Source organism: Lissotriton helveticus, chromosome 1_1 (assembly GCF_964261635.1).
Source record: "Lissotriton helveticus chromosome 1_1, aLisHel1.1, whole genome shotgun sequence".
Lineage (NCBI taxonomy): Eukaryota > Metazoa > Chordata > Amphibia > Caudata > Salamandridae > Lissotriton > Lissotriton helveticus.
The window spans coordinates 1628824989-1628838612 of record NC_136057.1 but is presented as its reverse complement, the minus strand read 5'-3'; the positions used below and the strand labels follow the sequence as shown (position 1 = coordinate 1628838612).

Sequence of the window (13624 nt, the reverse complement as noted above, 5' to 3'; positions counted from 1 at the left end):
GGATGGCTGCTAGTTAACTTGTTAACCAGAACAGGGTCAGGAATAGGGGGATCGATACAGAACCTATAAGAATACATCACACAAAATTTAGTTCCAAAAGTGATAATTCACATCCAACAGTCATTTACAGTCAAAAGATTCAACATTCAAAAATCACAATTACTGCCTATCTGGAGAAAGTTTGACAGGTTTGGGGTCATCATTTTCATCAGCAAATTGATTTTTTGGACTGTACAAAAAATGATTCTAAATGTCAATTGGATCATGCCTAATGATGAATAACAACTTTTTAAGCCTCACAGTGACCAAAATTGCAATTTTAACAGACTCTTCCACCTACTCAAAAGCTTTTATTTAGACAGATTTCGGGCAGAAAAATGACTCTAAACAAACTTTTTTTTACTTCCAAAAGTGATAATTCACATTCAACAGTCATTAACAGTCAAAAGATTAAACATTCAAAAATCATCATTACTGACCATCTGGAGAAAGTTCGACAGGTCCGGGGTGATCATTTTTCAACAGGAAATTGATTTGTCAGACTATACAAAACTTATGTCAATATTTCAATTGGATCATGCTTAATGTTGAATAGCAACTTTTTTAGGCCTCAAAGTGACCAAAATTGCCATTTTTACAGACTGTTCCACCTACTCAGAAGATTCTATTTTGACCTTTTTTGGGCAGGAAAATGACTCTAAATACACCTATTTTAGTTCCAAAAGTGATAATTCACATCCAACAGTCATTTACAGTCAAAAGATTCAACATTCAAAAATCACAATTACTGACCATCTGGAGAAAGTTTGACAGGTTTGGGGTCATCGCTTTCATCAGCAAATTGATTTTTTGGACTGTACAAAAAATGATTCTAAATGTCAATTGGATCATGCCTAATGATGAATAACAACTTTTTAAGCCTCACAGTGACCAAAATTGCAATTTTAACAGACTTTTCCACCTACTCAAAAGCTTTTATTTAGATAGATTTCGGGCAGAAAAATTACTCTAAACAAACTTTTTTTTACTTCCAAAAGTGATAATTCACATTCAACAGTAATTTATTATTATTTTTTTTTTAGTGTGCCAACATTTTATTCAGAAATCACAGACGGGGAATGACCAGAATGTAAGTCACAAAATATTAGAATATCAGAACAAGCGCCAAGTCCAGCCTCCCTTTCCTGCGGAGGCTCTTGTGATGGACCCTAATGCTCAGTAACCAGTCCCTGATTATAGAGTGCAGGTGTCGATCCAAGACCAGAGGATTCTGGGTACCCAGTGCTATTAGGGCAGCTGGGTGTGGTTGGTGCTACTTCTTGCCACCGGCTTTGATTGCGGACTTGGTGACTTTGCCAGCACTGGCAGCCTTCTTCTCAACCGCCTTGATAACTCCGACAGCTACCGTCTGCCTCATGTCGCAGACAACAAAACGACCAAGAGGAGGGTAGTAGGAGAAGCTCTCCACACACATGGGTTTGCCTGGAATCATGTCCACAATGGCTGCATCTCCTGATTTGAGTGCCTTCGGTGCATCTTCAAGCTTCTTGCCAGATCGTCTGTCGATTTTTTTCCTTCAGCTCAGCGAATTTGCAGGCAATGTGAGCGGTGTGGCAATCCAACACAGGGGCGTATCCCTGGCTGATCTGGCCGGGGTGATTCAGAATAATACCCTGGGCTGTGAAGCACCCAGCCTCCATCGGGGGATCGTTTTTGCTGTCACCGGCTACATTCCCTCTTCGGATATCTTTCACAGACACGTTCTTCACGTTGAAGCCAACGTTGTCACCGGGGAGAGCCTCCACCAGCGCCTCGTGGTGCATCTCCACAGACTTTACTTCAGTGGTTACGTTACTGGGGGCAAAAGTCACCACCATGCCAGCCTTAATGATACCGGTTCCCACACGGCCCACTGGGACTGTGCAAATACCTCCAATCTTGTAGACGTCCTGCAGGGGCAGACGCAGGGGCTTGTCGGTGGGACGGGTAGGCGGGATGATGGAGTGTAGGGCTTCGAGCAGGGTGACCCCGTTGGCGGATCCCTCCTTGCGTTCCACCTTCCAGCCTTTAAACCAGGCCATGTTGGTGCTGGGCTCCAGCATGTTGTCCCCGTGCCAGCCGGAGATTGGCAAAAATGCCACTGTGGCTCGGTTGTAACCGATTTTCTTGATGTAGGTGCTAACTTCCTTGGTGATTTCTTCGAAATGCTTCTGGCTGTAGGGGGGTTCGGTGGAGTCCATCTTGTTCACACCAATGATTAGCTGCATCACCCCCAGGGTGTAGGCCAGCAGGGCGTGCTCGCGGGTCTGTCCGTTCTTGGAAATACCAGCTTCAAACTCACCCACGCTGCCAGCAACAATCAGCACCGCACAGTCAGCCTGCGAGGTGCCGGTGATCATGTTCTTGATGAAATCTCTGTGCCCGGGGGCATCGATAATGGTGATGTAATACTTGGCAGTCTCGAACTTCCAAAGGGAGATGTCGATGGTGATACTACATTCCCTCTCCGCCTTCAGCTTGTCTAACACCCAGGCGTACTTGAAAGATCCTTTGCCAATCTCGGTTGCCTCTTTCTCAAACTTCTCAATGGTTCTCTTGTCGATGCCCCCACACTTGTAGATGAGGTGGCTGGTGGTGGTGGACTTGCCGGAGTCCACATGGCCGATAACCACGATGTTAATGGGGATCTTTTCCTTTCCCATTGCGGCAGAGTACTATGCTGGTGTCTCCCGGATCGGGCTGCGCTGCTCTCAGGTCTGGAGGCGTCATTAACAGTCAAAAGATGAAACATTCAAAAATCATCATTACTGACCATCTGGAGAAAGTTCAACAGGTCATAGTTTTTCATCACAAAATTGATTTTTGGGACTGTACAAAAAATTATTCAAAATGCCAATTGGATCATACCTCATGTTGAAGAACCTCTTTTAGTGACCAAAATTGCAATTTTTACAGACTTTTCCTCCTACTCAGAAGCATCTGTTTTTGCCCAATTTCTGGTAGGAAAATGGCTCTAAACACACTTATTTTAGCTCCAAAAATGATAATTCACAGCCAACATTAATTTACAGTCAAAGATTAAACATTCAATAATCACCATTACTGACCATCTAGAGTAAGTTCGTCACGTCATGTGTCATCAATTTTCATCAGAAAAAAAAAAAAAATTACTATACAAAAACATTTTCAAAACGTCAATTGGATCATGCATAATGTTGAATAACCACTTTTTTAGGCCTCACAGTGACCAAAATTGCCCTTTTTATAGACATTTCCAAATACTAAGAAGCTTCTATTTTGATTGATTTTGGGCAGAAAAATTACTCCCAACAAACAGTTTTTTATTTCCAAAGTGATAATTCACACCCAACAGTCATTTACAGTCTAAAGATTAAGCATTCAAAAACACCTTTACTGACCATCTGGAGAAAATTCAAGAGGTCCGGGATCAACGTTTTTTACTAGAAAATGTTATTTGTTTGACTGTATAAAAAAATGATTGAAAATTTCAATTGGATTGTGACTCATATTGAATAATCTCTTCTTTAAAGATTCACAGTGACCAAAATTACAATTTTTACCGACTTTTCCCCCTACTCAGAAGCTTCTATTTTGACCGATTTCAGGCAGGAAAATGACTCTAAGCAGACTTATTTTAGTTCCAAAAGGTGATAATTCACATCCAACAGTCATTTACATTAAAAGATTAAACATTACAAAATAATCATTACTGACCATCTGGAGAAAGTTCGACAAGTTCGGGGTCATCGTCTTTATTCAGAAAATTGATTGTTTGAACTATACAAAAAATTATTCAAAATGTCAATTGGATCATGCCTAATGTTGAATAACCACTTTTTTTTACGCCTCACAGTGACCAAATTTGCCATTTTTACAGACTTTTCTTCCTACTCAGAAGATTATATTTTGACTGATTTGGAGCAGAAAACAAATTACTGTCAACAAACTTTTTTTTACTTCCAAAAAGATAATTCACATCCAACAGTCATTTACAGTCAAAAAATTTAACATTAAAAAATCACCATTACTGACCATCAGGAGAAAGATCGACAGGCAATTGATTTTTTGGACTATACAAAAAAGTATTCAAATTGTCAATTGGATCATGCCTCATGTTAAATAATCTCTTTTTAAAGCCTCACAGTGACCACAATTGCCATTTTTACACACTTTTCCACCTTCTCAGAAGCTTCTATTTTGACTGACATCTGTCAGAAAAATGACTCTAAACAAACGTTTTTAGTACCAAAAGTAATAATTCACATCTAACAGTCATTTACAGTCAAAAGATTAAACATTCAAAAATCACCGGCACTGACAGTCTGGAGCAGATTCAACAGGTCCGAGGTCAACTTTTTTTTATTCAAAAATTTCTTGTTTGGACTGTATAAAAAATAATTGTGTAGTGTAGTTCCTATTATCCCAATAGGCTCTGCGCATTGGAATAATACCTTCAATAGTATAGGCCTAGACCAGACGTTAACTAGGTCTTCTATTGTCGATATTAGACTTAAAGTTTTGGGTTTGCCAGCTAGCTCAGAGTTCACTAGAAACTTTCTCGAATAGGCAAGGAGGAGTTGAACCTCCCTGGATAGACAAGAAGGGATTTAGTTTCTGACAACCATAGAACATGACAACTTTGCTCTCCCCTAATCAAGAGTGTATCTCTAGAGTCGTGTGAAAACAAAAGACAACTTATTTTACTCAGTCAGTACGTGCATTCTTAGTCTCACCAGATTGTAGAGAAAAGGAAGAGACGGGCGTGTTCAATAAAAGATGGTATTTATTGATCAGTCTCTTTTCTCGTACAAGAGAAATGAATCGATATTATTGCAATACTTATGGTTAAGTAAAGTGCATACAATAAAATCAGAAGTATAAAATAATACTGTAAAAACATCTATATGGTTTCTAAGCCATATGGTGGTTTAAAATGGATAAAATAGATACATACATATAAACATTTGATTAATCGTACTCAACTGGTGCTTCTAACCACGCCTACCCCGGTGTACCTGACCTAAGCCTAATACGTGGGCGGGAATAGAAAGTAGCAGTTTAAGTTAAGTTTGTTTTGCCAAGTGACTGACTCAAGAAGTCTCTGCAAGGGGTTATTCAGTTCTGTACCTGGAATCTAGGATGAATGAGGGATGGTATCTCTCGTCTCTGGTCTCGATATTCCAGGCTGCCTGCGAGGGCTACCCGGAAGCGCCGGAGCTGGATTTCTCGGCAGGAGAAAGCAGCGTCTCGTTCTCAGCGCGTCAGGAAGGCGGGGCTGCGCCAGCGGGGTCTGCTCTGCTCTGGGCTTCGGCAAGTCTGGCTGCTCCGATCTCGTCACCACCGCGTGTGTTTGCTTAAGGCAATACCGGTAATATTTATACCTGTAAGGTGCCGAGATTGACGTAAGGATGGACATAGATACGTCAATAAGGATGTCATACGAGCTGGTCGTTAGTACATTCTTTTGCTGAAGTTCTCGGTGAAATCAAAACAATGGCCGCAGGGTTTTTCCCAGGTTGTCATAGGTTTGATTTGTTTTGAGAACTCCGTATGCCTTATCAGGGGCTGGAGGAATATTGCTTGTCTAATTAGATGGCAAGCGTTATGACCTAATCAGATAACACGTTCCTGTGCCGTGGTGTGGCTTCATCAGATAACGGTTTCTGCATCATGGGATGGCTGCTAGTTAACTTGTTAACCAGAACAGGGTCAGGAATAGGGGGATCGATACAGAACCTATAAGAATACATCACACAAAATTTAGTTCCAAAAGTGATAATTCACATCCAACAGTCATTTACAGTCAAAAGATTCAACATTCAAAAATCACAATTACTGACCATCTGGAGAAAGTTTGACAGGTTTGGGGTCATCATTTTCATCAGCAAATTGATTTTTTGGACTGTACAAAAACTGATTCTAAATGTCAATTGGATCATGCCTAATGATGAATAACAACTTTTTAAGCCTCACAGTGACCAAAATTGCAATTTTAACAGACTCTTCCACCTACTCAAAAGCTTTTATTTAGACAGATTTCGGGCAGAAAAATGACTCTAAACAAACTTTTTTTTACTTCCAAAAGTGATAATTCACATTCAACAGTCATTAACAGTCAAAAGATTAAACATTCAAAAATCATCATTACTGACCATCTGGAGAAAGTTCGACAGGTCCGGGGTGATCATTTTTCAACAGGAAATTGATTTGTCAGACTATACAAAACTTATGTCAATATTTCAATTGGATCATGCTTAATGTTGAATAGCAACTTTTTTAGGCCTCAAAGTGACCAAAATTGCCATTTTTACAGACTGTTCCACCTACTCAGAAGATTCTATTTTGACCTATTTTGGGCAGGAAAATGACTCTAAATACACCTATTTTAGTTCCAAAAGTGATAATTCACATCCAACAGTCATTTACAGTCAAAAGATTCAACATTCAAAAATCACAATTACTGACCATCTGGAGAAAGTTTGACAGGTTTGGGGTCATCGCTTTCATCAGCAAATTGATTTTTTGGACTGTACAAAAAATGATTCTAAATGTCAATTGGATCATGCCTAATGATGAATAACAACTTTTTAAGCCTCACAGTGACCAAAATTGCAATTTTAACAGACTCTTCCACCTACTCAAAAGCTTTTATTTAGATAGATTTCGGCCAGAAAAATGACTCTAAACAAACTTATTTTTACTTCCAAAAGTGATAATTCACATTCAACAGTAATTTATTATTATTTTTTTTTTTAGTGTGCCAACATTTTATTCAGAAATCACAGACGGGGAATAACCAGAATGTAAGTCACAAAATATTAGAATATCAGAACAAGCGCCAAGTCCAGCCTCCCTTTCCTGCGGAGGCTCTTGTTATGGACCCTAATGCTCAGTAACCAGTCCCTGATTATAGAGTGCAGGTGGCGATCCGAGACCAGAGGATTCTGGGTACCCAGTGCTATTAGGGCAGCTGGGTGTGGTTGGTGCTACTTCTTGCCACCGGCTTTGATTGCGGACTTGGTGACTTTGCCAGCACTGGCAGCCTTCTTCTCAACCGCCTTGATAACTCCGACAGCTACCGTCTGCCTCATGTCGCAGACAACAAAACGACCAAGAGGAGGGTAGTAGGAGAAGCTCTCCACACACATGGGTTTGCCTGGAATCATGTCCACAATGGCTGCATCTCCTGATTTGAGTGCCTTCGGTGCATCTTCAAGCTTCTTGCCAGATCGTCTGTCGATTTTTTCCTTCAGCTCAGCGAATTTGCAGGCAATGTGAGCGGTGTGGCAATCCAGCACAGGGGCGTATCCCTGGCTGATCTGGCCGGGGTGATTCAGAATAATACCCTGGGCTGTGAAGCACCCAGCCTCCATCGGGGGATCGTTTTTGCTGTCACCGGCTACATTCCCTCTTCGGATATCTTTCACAGACACGTTCTTCACGTTGAAGCCAACGTTGTCACCGGGGAGAGCCTCCACCAGCGCCTCGTGGTGCATCTCCACAGACTTTACTTCAGTGGTTACGTTACTGGGGGCAAAAGTCACCACCATGCCAGCCTTAATGATACCGGTTCCCACACGGCCCACTGGGACTGTGCAAATACCTCCAATCTTGTAGACGTCCTGCAGGGGCAGACGCAGGGGCTTGTCGGTGGGACGGGTAGGCGGGATGATGGAGTGTAGGGCTTCGAGCAGGGTGACCCCGTTGGCGGATCCCTCCTTGCGTTCCACCTTCCAGCCTTTAAACCAGGCCATGTTGGTGCTGGGCTCCAGCATGTTGTCCCCGTGCCAGCCGGAGATAGGCAAAAATGCCACTGTGGCTCGGTTGTAACCGATTTTCTTGATGTAGGTGCTAACTTCCTTGGTGATTTCTTCGAAATGCTTCTGGCTGTAGGGGGGTTCGGTGGAGTCCATCTTGTTCACACCAATGATTAGCTGCATCACCCACAGGGTGTAGGCCAGCAGGGCGTGCTCGCGGGTCTGTCCGTTCTTGGAAATACCAGCTTCAAACTCACCCACGCTGCCAGCAACAATCAGCACCGCACAGTCAGCCTGCGAGGTGCCGGTGATCATGTTCTTGATAAAATCTCTGTGCCCGGGGGCATCGATAATGGTGATGTAATACTTGGCAGTCTCGAACTTCCAAAGGGAGATGTCGATGGTGATACTACATTCCCTCTCCGCCTTCAGCTTGTCTAACACCCAAGCGTACTTGAAAGATCCTTTGCCAATCTCGGTTGCCTCTTTCTCAAACTTCTCAATGGTTCTCTTGTCGATGCCCCCACACTTGTAGATGAGGTGGCTGGTGGTGGTGGACTTGCCGGAGTCCACATGGCCGATAACCACGATGTTAATGGGGATCTTTTCCTTTCCCATTGCGGCAGAGTACTATGCTGGTGTCTCCCGGATCGGGCTGCGCTGCTCTCAGGTCTGGAGGCGTCATTAACAGTCAAAAGATGAAACATTCAAAAATCATCATTACTGACCATCTGGAGAAAGTTCAACAGGTCATAGTTTTTCATCACAAAATTGATTTTTGGGACTGTACAAAAAATGATTCAAAATGCCAATTGGATCATACCTCATGTTGAAGAACCTCTTTTAGTGACCAAAATTGCAATTTTTACAGACTTTTCCTCCTACTCAGAAGCATCTATTTTGCCCAATTTCTGGTAGGAAAATGGCTCTAAACACACTTATTTTAGCTCCAAAAATGATAATTCACAGCCAACATTAATTTACAGTCAAACGATTAAACATTCAATAATCACCATTACTGACCATCTAGAGTAAGTTCGTCACGTCATGTGTCATCAATTTTCATCAGAAAATAAAAAAAAATTACTATACAAAAACATTTTCAAAACGTCAATTGGATCATGCATAATGTTGAATAACCACTTTTTTAGGCCTCACAGTGACCAAAATTGCCCTTTTTATAGACATTTCCAAATACTAAGAAGCTTCTATTTTGATTGATTTTGGGCAGAAAAATTACTCCCAACAAACAGTTTTTTATTTCCAAAGTGATAATTCACACCCAACAGTCATTTACAGTCTAAAGATTAAGCATTCAAAAACACCTTTACTGACCATCTGGAGAAAATTCAAGAGGTCCGGGATCAACGTTTTTTACTAGAAAATGTTATTTGTTTGACTGTATAAAAAAATGATTGAAAATTTCAATTGGATTGTGACTCATATTGAATAATCTCTTCTTTAAAGATTCACAGTGACCAAAATTACAATTTTTACCGACTTTTCCCCCTACTCAGAAGCTTCTATTTTGACCGATTTCAGGCAGGAAAATGACTCTAAGCAGACTTATTTTAGTTCCAAAAGGTGATAATTCACATCCAACAGTCATTTACATTAAAAGATTAAACATTACAAAATAATCATTACTGACCATCTGGAGAAAGTTCGACAAGTTCGGGGTCATCGTCTTTATTCAGAAAATTGATTGTTTGAACTATACAAAAAATTATTCAAAATGTCAATTGGATCATGCCTAATGTTGAATAACCACTTTTTTTTACGCCTCACAGTGACCAAATTTGCCATTTTTACAGACTTTTCTTCCTACTCAGAAGATTATATTTTGACTGATTTGGAGCAGAAAACAAATTACTGTCAACAAACTTTTTTTTACTTCCAAAAAGATAATTCACATCCAACAGTCATTTACAGTCAAAAAATGTAACATTAAAAAATCACCATTACTGACCATCAGGAGAAAGTTCGACAGGTCCGGACCTGTCGAACTTTTCATCAGACAATTGATTTTTTGGACTATACAAAAAAGTATTCAAATTGTCAATTGGATCATGCCTCATGTTAAATAATCTCTTTTTAAAGCCTCACAGTGACCACAATTGCCATTTTTACACACTTTTCCACCTTCTCAGAAGCTTCTATTTTGACTGACATCTGTCAGAAAAATGACTCTAAACAAACTTTTTTAGTACCAAAAGTAATAATTCACATCTAACAGTCATTTACAGTCAAAAGATTAAACATTCAAAAATCACCGGCACTGACAGTCTGGAGCAGATTCAACAGGTCCGAGGTCAACTTTTTTTTATTCAAAAATTTCTTGTTTGGACTGTATAAAAAATAATGGGAAATGTCAATTGGATCAGGACTCATGTTGAATAACCTCTTTTTAAAGACTCATAGTGACCAAAATGTCCATTTTGTACCAACTTTTCCTCCTACTCAGAAGCTTCTATTTTGACCGATTTCGGGCAGAAAAATGACTTAAACACACTTATTTTGGTTTCAAAAGCTAAAATTCACATCCAACTGTCATTTACAGTCAAAAGATTAATATTAAAAAATCACCATTAATGACCATCTGGATTAAGTTTATAAGGTCAGAGGTCATCGTCTATCATCAGAAAATTGATTTTTTTGGACTATACAAAAATATTTCACAATGTCAATTGGATCATGCCTAATGTTGAATAACCACTGTTTTAGGCCTCATAGTGACCAAAATTGCCATTTTTACAGAGATTTCCACCTACTGAGAAGATTCTGTTTTTACCAATTTTGAGCAGGAAAATGACTCTAAACAGACTTATTTTAGTTCCAAAAATGATAATTCCCATCCAACAGTCGTTTACAGTCAAAAGATTAAACATTCAAAAATCACCATTACTGTTGTAGCAGGGATTCTCCTCCTACACAGAACTGTGCATAGAGACTTGGAACCTCAGTGAATTAGGGTGTGCCAAAACTCCTTAGTAGTCAATATCCCCTACCAGACTAGCAATCAGTGTCTCATTGGTTCTTCCATAACACCAATGATTAGACAACCCAGAACATGGAACTTATAATACCTCAAGCAATGTGGAACACATGAACACTCTTTCATTATACTCTCATACCAGTCCAAAACAGGGAGTAAATGGAGTCACGTGCGAGTTTTAAATATTTATTTCTAATGCCGTGTTCTCCTGCGCAGTATTTTAGCTAATACAAGCAGACATATTATAATCAACAAGATTATCAACATAGTTACTATTCCATAAAAAACAAAGGGAGAAAGCATGTTACAATGCTAAATGGAAACAGGTTAGAATACACCTATATCTCACCCTCCCTTGCTAGTAGGGTATTTTATATCTACAGAAGGTCTCTTGGGATTACAAGGGCGGCCCCATACCTTTCGTCCTAGCAGAAATGGATCACATCAGTTTCTGCACCAGCTCTCTGCGTGCGAATGTTCTCCAAGTGTCTGTGATCATGCTTACGCAGTGCATTATTAAACCTGCCAAAATCAGAGGTGGCCTCCGCTGCATATATGTTATGTCTAGAACGTGCGCTGATCAGTCCAAACAACAACCACTGTGTTGAAATAACCTTGAAGGCCTCAGCACTCACTGTTCAGACAAAGCTTACCAAGCAAGGCTGCTGATATAGAAAAACACATTATTCTCGTGTGAAGCAAAACACTCTGCTAAACTCTAAACATAATAATGTGTGCCGTGTGCAAAGGCAGCAGAAAGGAAAAATGGCATTTAAACTTCTAATAAGCTCATGCCAACTTAACACAGTGTAAATGCAAGGCTCATCCCTATAACACCCTCCCTTGATCTGAGCACGGATAAGAAAGGGGCAAATTTGGAAAGCAGAGTTCAAGAACAACAGTCAGAACCAAGTTCAAATTGCCACAGTGAAAAAACGGGAACAAAACTCCATACATTGAATGTACTTCCAATCAAGCAATTCTAGCTATGGGCATAGGGAAGTCATTAGGCCTGGGTAGAAAAAAATTAAGAAAAAAATTAAAAAATATCCGATGTCCAACTTTTGATCTCGGTCATGGAAGAGAGAGAAGCGATGACATATCTCAATCCAACAATGTATATGCAAAATATGTAGCAACAGCCTCCAATAGGAAGCCACTGTTCTCATCTGAAAACATTTCAGCCATCCAATTCAGCAAAGGGAACGAACATACAAGTTCTTCAATTACCGGAGCCTCTAGCACCATCAGAGGGCAACTCGGTGTGTCTTCAATGAAACTGCGTGCCAATACATCTTGCTCCGCTGCGAAAACATTCCAACGTCCCAGGACTCCATGCATCGCTGCAAAGGCCATAATCCCTCTGCCAGAACAAAGCAATTCATGAGCAACTAAGGGGCTCATAAGCTGATCATAATCCGCATTGGGAGACACCGTATTGCAGAGACACAAATCCAGGGCCCAGTCGAAATCGCAACTCAGGCAATGAAAGACAGGCTGGATGCTTGTAAAGAAGGAAAATTGAAACGATAATCGATAAGCTCCGCTCAAGGTAGCAAGAGGCAGCCCCCCATAATATTCAAGCATTCGGTTGTGGAGCAGCAACAGTCGTGACAGATCTCCGTGCAACACAGGACGTGCATCCATTTTGAAATAAACAAAACCACAGAAGTACGCCTGCCACCAGAGCGAGCATTAAGGGAAATCCACCAAACAGGCTGGAAAAAATCGAATGAAAAAATGACGGGAACACACCAAATATAGTTTGAAAAGAAGTCACAAGGCCACTGCTAACAACTTTAAAAAAGTGAGCCAGCCCCATGGTGGAGGATGCATTAAAGGTAGTGTGAATTAACACACTGAAATGCAAGTGCAAATCCGTATTTAATAAAGCATGCACCTCTGTGCGGGTGTTTGCCACGTGAAGGACAAATGTTTCACGAGCAGATGTGAAGGGAACTTCTTTCTGAGACAATAGAGCTCTTATACGACTCATCTTGTTGAACTCTGCTTTCAAGGTCGGAATCGTCGGCCAGATGGAAACATCAAGCTTCCCATGCGGAGGAGGGAACATTACATTTTTACAACAAATTACATGCTCACTGACTGTAACCATGTAAGGAATTCCGGCTACCATCCCACAACAATCTTCATTATTTAAAAGTAAATAACTCCCGTTTGCCAGTAATGTGAATGTGGGTATGAAAGCAGGTGCTGGTGTACCTTTCAAAATACAGTCTAAATTTGGCTCGTTCTGGTTACAAGAGCCATGTAATTGGATATTTCTACGCATTTTGACCATACCTCATGCGGGGACCTCTTGAACGACATTATCTTCTCCTGTGACATGGGCTTTGCAAACAGAATCTGTCAATCAGAGGCCCCATTTTTCCCTACATTTAATGGTAGAGGTGCCTCTTCAACAATTGATTTGATATTGCTGTCAGCCAGGTATGGAGGACAGGTTAAAACTTTTAAAACCCCAGATACAGTAGTTAGTGATCATTTTCCCCTAATTTTAGAAATCTTAAATCCACATCATGATCCTAGTAGAGATAATATGTTAAGGCATTCAACTGCTGATGTCACTCTGAATAGACAAAATGGCTATTCCTTAAAGTGGAGCAAGGTGGTCCCAGAAGATTTTCTTTATAATTTAATTAAAAAATGTTCAACCAGCATTGAGGCCTGCTTGGATGACAATTCAGATAAGTTTTTTATTATTATTTTTTTAAATAATTGTCACACACATTAAAAATTGTTTATGGGTAGAATTGAAAAATTGTAAAGAAAAAGCTGTGAGTAGGTTCGACACAGCGTGTACTAAGGCCCATTCCAACCTTAAGCATGC

The 13624-nt window shown here is 40.5% G+C and overlaps 2 pseudogenes; both read right to left on the bottom strand.

The window, feature by feature from the left end:
- Window positions 1-1291: 1291 nt before the first annotated feature.
- Window positions 1292-2761, bottom strand: LOC144829403 (elongation factor 1-alpha, oocyte form pseudogene; annotated as a pseudogene).
- A 4181-nt stretch (window positions 2762-6942) lies between these two features.
- On the bottom strand, window positions 6943-8455 carry LOC144829393 (elongation factor 1-alpha, oocyte form pseudogene; annotated as a pseudogene).
- Between the last annotated feature and the right edge of the window lie 5169 nt (window positions 8456-13624).